The 12,634-nt window shown below is 41.2% G+C and overlaps 1 protein-coding gene across 2 annotated transcripts in view; it reads left to right on the forward strand.

Moving 5' to 3' along the window:
- The first annotated feature begins 809 nt into the window (after positions 1-809).
- The window catches only part of TANK (TRAF family member associated NFKB activator), a 40,714-nt gene continuing 28,889 nt past the window's right edge, over positions 810-12,634 (forward strand). Inside the window, exons 1-2 of one of the 2 annotated variants that reach the window (XM_034785718.1) lie at positions 810-955; positions 4,935-5,120. The gene's annotated coding sequence lies outside the window, so the exon portion shown is untranslated. The remainder of the gene's footprint in view (positions 956-4,934; positions 5,121-12,634) is intronic. The other variant, XM_034785720.1, reaches the window with a different exon arrangement.

The following is a 12,634-nucleotide window of genomic DNA, read 5'->3' on the forward strand; positions in this document are numbered from 1 at the left end:
AACAAAGCTTAAACTTGTTCTTCATAATAATTTTAAAAACAATACTAGCTGCCTATTTAATTTTAAAAACAGCATTTTTCCATTTCTTATAAGGAGTCTTGAAGTTTAAATCTCTTCATTGTGATAGATATGCTTGTTTTGATCTGCTTAGCCCTTGGAAGTCCGGGGCCCTGTGCTGCCTGGAGTTCCTAGGGACAGCTCTGTCGCCATTAGGGAATTTTTTCCCCCCGAGAACCCTCTGTAACATTTCACGAACCCCAGTTTGGGAACCACTGCTTTAGAGCTTAAATGAGACTTAAGTGGTGCCTAGGTTTTGCTCAGGCTCTCTGCAGAGTGATGAATTACACCCTGTGTTTACGTACCATATACATCTAATCTCTATATATTTTATCTAGGTATATACAAAGTTGTTGCTATTTACTATCAGCATTGTCAGTGACACAGACTTCGTGTGAATTTTGGAACCCAGGTTTAGGAAAAAATATTAGATTTCCCCCCCATCGAGACGTAAAAAACTAGTTGCAAATGGAATAGTTACCATTAGCTCTGTAGAAGCAGCCATTTAAATGAATAGGGCCTGATTCAGCAACCCTTACTCATACAGAGTAGCATTTACTCATGCAAGTGGTACCATTAAAATAATTGGAACTACTCAGACTAAGGACTGCAGGATCAGGCCCATAGCTGGTTTACAGATTGTCTTCTGCTAAAAGTCTCTGTTGCCAACATTATCTCATAATGATTGGTTGTTTGCAGCTGCATACAAGGAAGTTCTTAAGTGGGGGATTTCTCAGTGGAAGTTCCCTGCTATTGTCAGTCATAACCAATATAGGAGACTGACTGAGCTGCATTTCAAAATCCTGTTGATAAAGCTTCCAGACTACATAAAAATTGCCTATCTTGTTACTGAAGAAAGTGACTGAAGAAAAATATTCTTAAAGAGATTACTTACAAGGTAATCAAAAACTTTAGCTGCTATAGCTTCTAGGCAAAAGATTGCATGCAGTCAAACTGAAATAATTAAAACAATGTCAGATTATGATTTTCTCCTATCTTTATCATCTTACTGTATTGCTATAGTCAGGTTGCAAGAGGAGATGTAAATACTGTAATTGTATTCATGTTTGCCTTAAGATTATTATAGATTACACCAAGTTGTTTTTTTTTTAACTGCATTTAAAGATAATTGTTTAGCTAGTCTCTGGAACTCAAGCTTTCTGTGCATTTCTGTCTACTGTGAAAATATTCCATGCAAAAACCAAACCAAACTTATGTTACATACAGCTAAAGTTTACAGATTACTACTTTCTCAGAAAAAAAAAGTTAGTCTCCACTACAGATTCATTTACATTGCTCCACAATTCTTTCTCCTTCTCCAACCCAGAGGTGATACCTTCCATCTGCATCAACATAGTGTAGATCTGACATGTTAATTCTGTGACCAAACTTTAGATTCGGTCTCCTCTCTTAGTCTGATAATTTACCTTTCTGTGAATATCCCGAGTAACACCAACTTCTCAATTCATATAATGCTAAAAGCTGTGTCTGTGCCTCACAATGTACTATGCTTTCCCTGTAAAAGTTAATAGTCCTGGGGAAAAAAATTAAACATCTGACGTGAGCCACCTAGTGTTTGAAAATGTGGATACATAAAGAAGCTTGGAGAAACATTTTAACCTTTCAGCTTCTGAAAGTTGATTTGTAGAGGCCAATTCATATATGAGCAATAAAACATCATGAAGGATCATCCTTAAACTAAAAGTTAAATGTAGTCTTCCTGAAGCTATATTGCATTGCAAACATATGTGTAGTAAGTTCTACCCCACACTTTATTGCTACTTGATTTATAATGGCAGTAGTCTGACTGATGTTATCTACAATAATATGTTTTGTATATTGACCCCAGAGTAAAGTATTTGTATCTTTTGTTAAACTGTCCTTTATGGCAGGGGTGTCAAACACCCAGGCTGAGGCCAGCTGCAGCCCACTTTAAGTAGTTATGTGGCCTGTCTGACCTATTCAGTTTGTGTAGAATGTGAGCCACAAAGAACAACTTCCAAACATAGACCAAGTATAACCAATATGTCTGCAGGCAGCCTGGAACAACACTTCAGAAATGTGAACTCCTCCACCCACTAATCTCATTGTGATGTTACTGCTAAAATGATGCTGCTTGAATATCATTAATGATAGTGTCAAAAACTGATGTGGGAGTGAAGCCCATAGTTAGTGGGAGTTGCTGCAGGGAAGGATGTACAGAGGGAAGAGGAGAGGAGACACAAATACAGTGAAGAAGAAGAGAAAAAGAGAACGTGAGATGGGGGAAAAGAAACAAAGGGCAGAAATGTCAGTGATTCTATAGGGGAATATATTCTTCCACTGAGTGATGCTAAATCTGAAATAAGGTTGTAGTGGGCCCACTGCCTCCAATGTATGTTCTAGGTCACAGTACAGGCAGCCTGCCTCAGTATCCCATCCTGGACTTTTCAAGAAACTCAAACAATCCATTCCCATCCCTTCTCAGGTTGTTTAACTTTATTAAATTAACAAACATTCAAACTAAAGTTTTTAAGCCCATCCAAAAGTCCACATAAATGTTTCTCTTTTTCCTCCCAGCACTTCCTGCCTGGAGCCTCAATCTTAATTCCCAAAAGGCCAAGTTCTACTTTTATATCCCAGACTATGGACCATAATGAAAAATAGAACTTGGCCTTCTCCACCAAAATATTTTCATACCCGTTTTCCAGTAATCCTGTTAGAGTGTATAGATTTTACACTGTGATTTTAGAGAGTTACTTTTCTTTTTAGAAAGGCTATAGAACTAGATTTTTATGTAAGAAGTTGGAGATTCTGAGGAAAATTAGGATAGGCCTTTGTACAGCATGTACCACCTTATATATCAAATCATACCTGGGGAAAGAGAAAAATAATGCTAAATATTGATCAAGGTGGAAAGACTAGCTTTCCTTGTAGCATATCAACAAATGATATTACTGACAAGGTGCTAAACAGAAGAATAATGTACATGTATTTGGTGTCCCAAGCCTCTGTTTGCCAGAAACTGGGAATGGGCAACAAGGGATGGATCACTTGATGATTACCTGTTCTGTTCATTCCCTCTGGGGCACCTGGCATTGACTACTGTTGGAAGACAGGATACTGGGCTAGATGGACCTTTGGTCTGACCCAGTATGGCTGTTCTTATGAATTGAAAAAAATTCTAAATGGCTGTCATTTTTTGGTCTGGCAGCTTTAATAAGTTAATATGGAACTTGTACTGAGTGTATTAGAGTTTGATCAGAGAACTTCTGTTTCTTGTAAAACCATCAGCACATACCCTGAGGAAGCTATTCATCTGGTATAAATTGTCATAGCTCCACTGACATCTATAGCGCTATGACAATTTACACCAGTTGAATACATACCAGACTATCTTCACTGTTGTCACATAACATTATTTGATTTATGATACACTTAGCCTGTTTTTAATGTGGCTTAAATGGTACTAAATTTAGCATAGCTTGAATTGAATAGAGCAGCTCAGGAGTTCTCTTATTTCAGCTACTTATTGGGGGTCATCTTCGTGAGCAGACAAATTGGAGTTGAAGAACAGAATGCTGAAGTACAGATGTAGGTGGCAAGACTGGATCAGTACAAAAAAAATCTTGTAAAGTAGAAAAACAAACAAAAAACCATAAAAAGCTTTATATGCCAAAAAATTTTTTTAAAATTGCTTGAGAATTTGAGCCTTCTATGTCTGCTGATGGTTAAAGCCCAGATGGAGGAAATTGAGGGCCTAGTTCCCCCTTTCTTGTAGATGTCCAGGGGTCTATAACAGGAGAGAACCTTTAGCAAGCTTTAGGAGGCTCATGAGGGCCTCATCTGGGGAAGACTCAAAGACTAATTAGGTTCCTTGTGGCTGTCTTCAAGCCATAGTAGACTACTCAGCACTAAAAGGGCCAAAACAGAGTTGTCAGCCTCTTATCAGTAAAAATCGTTTTATCAGGGACTAACTAATCTTGTGGGAGACTAAGGGTAGGCCTCAATGAACCTCCCAAGGCTCAGAGGGGCAGGGGATGGTGTGAGTCAGAGTGGCCCTTGATACACCTCACCGGGTAGCTACCCCACAATAAGCCTTAGCTTCCCAGGAGGAATATGTATGGGCCCCAATGACCTTACTGAGGCTTACCCTCAGAATACCAGCAGGTATCCTCCCCTCCTGCTGACATCAGGAGGGCCAGAGGAAGGAGAATGGGGGATGACCCAGATCTTCTCCCAGCTCTAGTCTCCTCCCGCCTCCCTCCCGCAAGGTCCTAAAAGAGATCTACTGGAGCTGGAGAGAGCAGTGTATGGGGCAGAGACAATACAAGGTTATAATCAGAACTTAGTTGCAACCTTGGCTCTGGAGTGATTACTGTTCACCCATAATAAACATGTATATGAAATGATTGATTAGCTTATTTTCTAATGTTATTTTCAAAAAGAGACAGTGCTGTGCAGCTTAGAGAAACAGAATTATTTGCCCAAATTAATTGTGTGGTCAAGTTTAGTATCACTCTAAACCAATATACAGGATCAAACGAAACCTTCAAATCCTTGGATGAAAGGTGCTCTCTGGAACTGCAATGTATCTCATACATTTATCACACATATGCAACGTTACAAATGGCATGGACAGAGGAATCACTCCATTGGGCATGAAAGTGCAGACACTTTGGTGGGGAGAGGGATGGGGAGTAACAAACAGGCAGAAAATTAGCACATAATACCGCACAAAAGTGAATGGAGGAGAGATGGCCAAAGGCACTGAAACAATCTTTCTCCTGTTCTTAAGGAAAGTGCTACTGGGGATCTTTTAACGTCCATGTTGCAATACAAAGTGTGTGTTTGCTACAGTTATTAACATTTAAGTTATGTCTCGTTTAACCATCCAGGAGCTGGTAACCTCTAACCCTGGGGGAAAGGGCAGCGCTGTGATGCTCTCCTGTACACTGTCACATGGGCTGGGGCGGATGTGGGACACAACAGGAAGTAAATGCTGGTTCCTGGGTTAAGGAGAGTGAGGCTGGAGAAGAGCAATCAGCTCCAGGGAGAGGTGCTGTCTGAGCCCGGAAGAGTTCGTAAGTTTAACTCCCTTTTAAACCGTTGTCTTTCCCCTGCTGGGCAGAGCGGCCGGGGCCTGAGCGGCCTTAATGTCGCAGCTGAAGTTATTGCTCAGATCTTAGCGGACTAGCCACATGCCCCTCGAACCACTCAGCGAGCTGCTCCTCGGTCGGGCGCCCCTCTGAGTTTTAGTCTTGCATTTACAGGCAGCTTGCTTCTCCTTCAGCCCCCCCACCCCCTCAGGTTTTGGGGGCAACTCCTGGACTCCCCCCCCCCCCGTGCTCAGTAGCTCGTACACACGTAACCAGGGCAGGGGACTCGCAGGCGGCACAGGATGAGCTCCGCAGTCACCGTGCAGATCCTGCCAGAAAGACGGAAGTGAAGCGCCTGCCTGGGGTGGAGGAAAAGGGGGATGGGGACTTGGGGTGCTCGTGAGTCACGCCAGGGCCCTGTTTTGAGTTTGCAAGGGGCAGGGAGAACTAAGTGCGGGCTGCTTGGCTTGTTTGGGACAGGAGAGGGAGGAGTTGTTCTGTGGGGGCTGACAGGCAGCTGCAGCGGTCCCAGGGCAGGGAGGGTTTTTGTTCACTGCTCTGTGAGCCAGGGTGGGTCAGTCATGCGAGAAAATGATCCCCCTCTCCGGTGGCTTCCAAAGAAGGTTTTATTCTGCAGGGGCTGAGCACAGGTGGCTGGGACAGGATGAATGAATGGGAGATTTTTCAGCTCTTAAAAGAATCGATAGTAACAATCTGTGTTTATAAAACCTAAGAACAGAGGTCCTCACCCTTGTTTCACAACAAGGCAGAGTCATGGCACTAGAGGCTTTGGGTATGATTCTGCTCTCACTGGCAGTGGTGTAAAATCAGGCATTGTTGGGTACTTTTGGAGAAAAGAGCGCAACTATAGAGAAAAGAGCCTCAACTTTTTATGAATAATGACTTCAGCTGCTTCACCAGTTCTCAGTGATGGTCTGGCTGTGGCAAAGTAATTTTTAAAAAATATTCCCATGGAAGAAAACTGCATAGAAAAGCAGACGAAGTGTAGAGAAGTGCTTGGTGCTGGAATGGCACCAATATTCTCATGTGAACCTTTTAGCATTAAGGGGGGGTGTATATATATACACACACACTCAATTTGATACAATTGTTTTTAAACACGTAAGAAGGCTTTCGAGGAGTTGCTGACAAGGACACTCATGGTGTACATCTTCATTATCAGTATGGTGGAGTATTAAGTTTTTATATATATATATTTTTAAAAAAAAAAACAGGTCTGTCGCATCTTACGCGCATTTAACATGCGTGATTTCAGCTTTGCGGGGGAGGGGGAGGGGGGGGAACATGGTGATTCCACCAACGTGAGATGTGAATCTGCTGTTCCTCTAAAATATTTTTGGGGGGACTTGACAGCAACAGCATGTCTTTAGGCCTGTGATAAAGTTCTCCCCTATAATAACCCTGGAGGGTTGGCAAAAAAAAAAAAAAAAAAAAAAGTTTAAATAGTGTGTCTGCCCCGGAGTGAGTGTGAGATGGGAGAGCGAATCTGCTGTTCCCACTACAGTACTCAGTCCCCCTGTGCCTCTCATATTGTGCGCATCTCGCCATGCTGAGTGAGATTCTACTGTGCCTGTACTGTTTAAAGAGACAATACGTATTTTTCGTACTGTATAACATGGCCCCTAAACGCAAGGCACCTACTTCATCTGGTGGTCAACCGAAGAAACAGCGATGTGTTCCAATGCTGGAGGAAAAACTGGCTGTGTTGGACTTATTGAGAGACTGTATGTCCATTGCCAACGTGGCGCGTAAATACGGCCTCAATGAATCTAGCATCTATGCCATCAAGATTCGAGAGACAGAAATTCGTCAAGCCGTTGCATCAAGTACTCCAGTAACTGCTAAGGTGACAAGCCAAGTGCGCGATAAGACTTTCATGAAGACTGAAAAGGCATTAAACTTATGGCTAGAAGATATGAACCATAAATGTGTGCCTGTCAATGGCAACATGTTGCGAGAAAAGGCTCTTAGCATCTATGCGCTGTTCAAACCTCCCACCGAAGAGGGACAGCCTTCTGATAAGAAGGAATTCAAAGCCAGCCAAGGTTGGCTTAACAGTTTTAGGAACCGATTCAACCTCAAAAACATGCAGACTACTGGTGAAGCTGCATCTGCCAATGGGGAGGCAGCAAAAGCCTACCCTGAACAATTAAAGAAAATCATACAGGAAAGGGGCTATCTTCCAGTACAAGTTTATGCGTGATTTAAGGGATTTTCAAGGGTCATTTTGACTATACATGGTTTTCGCTTTACGTGCTGACTGCGGAACGTAACCCCAGCATAAGATGAGACAGACCTGTAGTGACAAACTAAGTTGTTCTACTTCTTTACAATATGCCGAATGGTTGTCTGTGTAGTGGTACTATTAATGGAACAGCATAGCACAGCATTAAGGAACATGCTGCTTTCAACAACTGAAATCAGTCGGCATCTCATGTGTGCAGATGGCCATAGGCTCTTGTATCTTTTGTTTCCTCTCTTGTGTATAATGTCTGGTTTTGTGCCTGTCACCATGGTATCTGAGCACCATCCAGTGTTTTGTTAAAACTAGTCCTGATAATGTAGCCATTTCTTATTGTAATACATTTTGCATGATATTGTACCATCCTGTAGCAGAGCAGTGTCATCAGACCTACATAAACATGGCTGTGTATTTAAACAAGAAAGACTTACTAAGGCCCAACGGAGACTCCATGTAGGTGCAGCAGTTTACTTGCAAAGATTGGGCCGTATGGATGTCACGTAGACCGTAACTCCCCCCCGCCCCCTCTTCTGAGTACGCATTTCAATAAATATTTAATTACATAATCACAGCTTTTGTACAGGGATGTAAAAGTGCTACTTAACACTGTTTGATGATACTGTTTGGCAAATGCAATATAACAGTAGATGTATATGGTGTATGTAGCATTTTGTATTGCTCCCTCTGTGCTGTGATTATATTGTAATTAGGGAGGGGGCACAAACTCAAAGTTTGGAGGGTCAGACAAGTATCCAGAACTGTGCATGCTTGTTCTAAATCTTTGAGGGCCCTGTTCATGACTTGTTCTCCTTGTGTCATCTCCTCTGACACCTCCTGTTAATACTATCAACCCTTCCCCCAGATAGTGAAGTTGGTCTGGGATTTTTTTTTACAATTTTTGTTGTTGTTGAAAAAATGCCAATTTGTTGAAACTGACCAGTCTCCTGACTCAAGCTTTTTGAAATGTGTAAACGTTGTCAATGTTTTGTTTTGACATTTTCAGAATGAAAGTTTCCAGTTTTCCAGTTCAAAACAGCTTTTTATTTAGAAATCTAAGTCAATTCGACTGAACATTTTTTTTTTTTTTTAAAAGGAAAATTTGAGTATGACTTTTTGTCCGGATTCAGGATGAGAAATCTTCTCTCAAAAATATGGATGGGACATAAACTGTGTCTTGCCTAGCTCTACTTGGTAGCCTTTCCCTTCTTGCTTTGAGACCAGAATGAGTCTTCAAGGAAGATTTCTCAGTCCTCCCCCAGCAGCAGGTATCTGTGTTGGTAAAGTGATGCCTCAAAAGGCCTGGATTTCTGAGGTGATGAGGTTTTTTCTAGGGTTCATTAAATGCTGTCTAGTCCTCTGACCTGAGTGATTAGTTAAATATTAAACAGTACATAAGGAGCCTGATTTCAGCTGGTGTAAATCACTGTAGCTCTCTTGACTTCAATGGTGTTAGATTGATTTACATCAGTGGCTGATCTGGCCCCCTACCTTCAGTACTTTGTCTTGAGTGGTAGGTCTCAGTACTTAACATCTCTAGTCATTGTGTGACTGCCTCATAGAGAATCAGAGGAACTACACTGTCCAAGTGCAAGAGACTAGCCTAAAGGTATTTTGGAAACAAGCTAAAGGGTCTTCATTTTTGTACAGAGTGTGGGTCATCTAAAGCTAAAAACCATATCTTCCTGTACTTAGAATTGTGAACAGAAGAAATCTTGCAAACTTCATTTTTGTTTGTATAAGACATAACTCACAACAGTTTGCCTAATAACCTGTTGGGTGACTTGAGGGAAGTTACAAAAAGGTATAAAATCAGTTTCATTGTCCTGTGCCAGCGTTTCAGGAACATAAGAGCACGCTTTAAGTAATTCTGATTTTTAACAATGCTTTTCCTTTTTTACTTCCTATAAGTTATGCAGCTAATTTCCTGCCCATCTATAGACTACAGTGAGGAATATTCCATTTAGAGGAAGACTGCTAATCTTTGGGAAGAGGAAGAAATAGTGTACATTATACAAGATGCCTTGAGGCAGTATGCATTGCCCTTACATTGCATTGGTGGAGGAAAATTATGCGCTCATAGCCCACAATCACACCTAGCTACTTATATTGTAATAATCTTACATCCACATGGTGCCTTTTATTCCTAAATATCCCCAAGTACTTCAGAACCTAGTATATAGAAATAGCTTCACCTGCTACGAAAGTGCAGTCACTTGTGGGCTGAAATTCATCCAGTTCAACAGCACTCGGAAGTACTCCACAACAGTGAGTGAAGAGTTGCATTATTCAACTGCATGTACAGTGGGAAGTTTAGGTAGGCAGAATGTAATTACACACACAGAAATGTGGCACAGTCACTGGTGCTGTCACCCTTCATTTTTGTGAAAAATATCTTTGAGATTTAATGATCAGAGTGTTGTTTCTTCGAATACCTTTACAGACACAAGCTATATTTTATATCTAGAAAATAAGAGTGAGGTCCCAGCAGGGGAGCACCCAGTGAGTCTCTCCTCTTTGGTATGCTGCATTTGATCACAAAATAACTACAGCCTCTACAGCAGAGAAGAGATCTTCTCTCCATTTAAAAGAACAGTTAAAATAAAACAACGTAGAACAGATACAAGACACATACCCAACAGTTAAGGCTTCTGGTTTACAATTTAGCTGAAAGATACCCTTGAAGCAGTTTGAGGGCTTGTCTACACACACACACACACACACACACACACACACACACACACACACACACACACACACACACACACAGCTTAACTGTACCAGTTATACACCCACCCACCCCTGGTGTGAACACAACTATATCAGTGTAAAAGTATTTTATTCCCCATATGGGAAGGGGAAAGAGCTATACTAGTCTAAGGCACCTTTATACTTGCATACCTACGTTGACAGGAGGAATTGCACTGAGAACTATTTCAGCAAAAGATCACACCCCTGAATTAAGTAATTGTATCAATACAAAAATTGTGTAACATCCGACTACCATACTGGGGGAATGGTTAATTTACTGACTCAGAAGCAGTAGTGTCACCTTCTGAATCACCAACACCATTTCCTGGAGCACCTGGGTTTTTCCTATCTTCTATGTAAGTACTGATCTACCTTGACCTTATGGTAGCTGAAGCAACCACAACCATAGGTCATATTGTAATGTGAAGAGAGAGCGATCATAAATGCTATGTAATGTGTATTTCCTTTCTCTGATACAAACACACACACACTGTTTTGTACCTGTTAGCATATTTATAATGAAATGTTATTTACAGATGTTGTTAGAGCGACTCTCACAAATATAACTGTCTTAAAAATGCTGAGCCAAGTTCTTTGGCTGATGTAAATCACTGTGGTTCTTCTTAAGTTAAGGGAGCTATGCCAGTTTACACCAACTGAGGCCTTCGCTTATATGGCCAGAATTTTCAGAAGGGCTCAGCACCCACATTGTGCCAGTCTTAAAGCATTCAAAACCCAGCACGTCTTATTAAGAACAAGGAGACTGGCTGATTGCTTTTGAAAGTTTGGCCACTTTACTTAGTTGTCTAACTGGGAGCTGAGCTTTTTTTTAAAAATCTGACCCACTTGTGTGTGCTGAGCCTTTTTGGAAAATTTGGTCCCGTTAAGTACATCTCCTTGTACTTGATTCCTTTCCTGATAAGTCTACTAGCATTCCCCCATAAAGGACTACAGCACTAATTAAACTGTCCACTTTGTTGCTAGTAGCTTACCAACGAATAATCACAGTCGCATGCATGTTGCAGCCTCCGTTTTCTGCCTCCCTGTTCAGGTCTTTATATACACAAGAATATATATAACACAAGAATATAGATGGCCAAAGCATGTCTCCTTTTCAGCCTGCTAACTCGTACAGTTTTAAACTAGTATCACATTCCATTTATTTAAATATACTGTTTTCTTTCCCTGGTGGCATAGCTTTAAATATGGACCTGAAGTCATACGTCACTAAAAATTCCCATACTGACACCTTCCTCTTATCTTACTAGTTTCACATCTGTAAAGGCAGACTGTTTTCTATTCTTCTATTAGGAAGATCAGGAACTTGATTATTTTTCCCTAATAAAAGCCTTCTATAAAAGCATAAATTGTGTTTGAAACATTTCTAGTATGAAAGATTACCTTGTGTATTCTGCCTTATCTCCCCATGAATCTTCTTGCTTTGAAGCTTACCAGGAGCATAATTGCTTTGATGTAGCAGGGATTGTGATCTATAATAATATTTTTGCTTCTGCGTTACTGAACTGAAGTTTCATTTAAAGTTTGCCTAAGCTCACTCTTTAACACCTAAAAAGAATGTTAGAAAAGTGCTGTAGTGGCAGAAACACTGTTAAATCGTGGTCGTGCTGAATGTGGCTATTCTGATTATAAACTGTCTTTAGAGAGAAACAGTGACTCAGGTGCATCTTCTGATTTCTAATTCATTTGAAGCTAAGTTTTAATTTTCATGTCATAATTCCCATAGCAATAGCGGTCATTCCAGCCACCTCATTAAACATGAATTTAGTGACAGACACAACTGGCCTAACAATCAGATCCTATGGTTTTGAGGATCTCCCCTAGCCAGGGGCATCCGTGTAGAGGCCTACTGTGCTGCTCAAATGGAGTCTCACAGCAAAGATTCCACCACTGCCTCCAAAACCACCACCCCCTTATTGAGGTTCCACTGCATGGAGGGCATACCACAAAAGGAACCCCAAAAAAACACTAACACCACTTCAAGTTGCAGTTTTTGGTGGATTCCCACCAGCTGTCCAGCAGTGGGAAGATGCACATCCCTGTTCCCCTTTTCCTGGCTTACCCTCTCTAGGACTACATCCAGATTCCGCCATAAGCTTCAGGAACATGTTTTCCTTTGATGTCCAAGCAAAAGATTTATGGCATTTTGTTCATTCTGTTTGAAATAGAAGTCTGTCATAGTTGTGTCCTGGGGACTGTTGTGTTTGCGGGAGGAGGGGTTACTGATTTCCCGCTCTAAGAATTGGAATTGGAGATATTCATTACATACAATACATAAACATAAATCCTGTAACAGAATTGGGTGCCTCCAGAGTACCCCTTTACAGCCAGAGGTCACTCTGTAGTATCCTGCCTCTGTTGTCCCCTCTTCAGGGTCCATTACATACACTTCTTTTATGGTCAAAATACTCCTCCTGGGGGTCTGGGTTAGAAGATTAACTCAAAATAAAACTCAAACTCTACCAAACAT

The sequence above is a fragment of the Trachemys scripta genome, chromosome 11 (genome assembly GCF_013100865.1).
Source record: "Trachemys scripta elegans isolate TJP31775 chromosome 11, CAS_Tse_1.0, whole genome shotgun sequence".
Classification (NCBI taxonomy): domain Eukaryota; kingdom Metazoa; phylum Chordata; order Testudines; family Emydidae; genus Trachemys; species Trachemys scripta.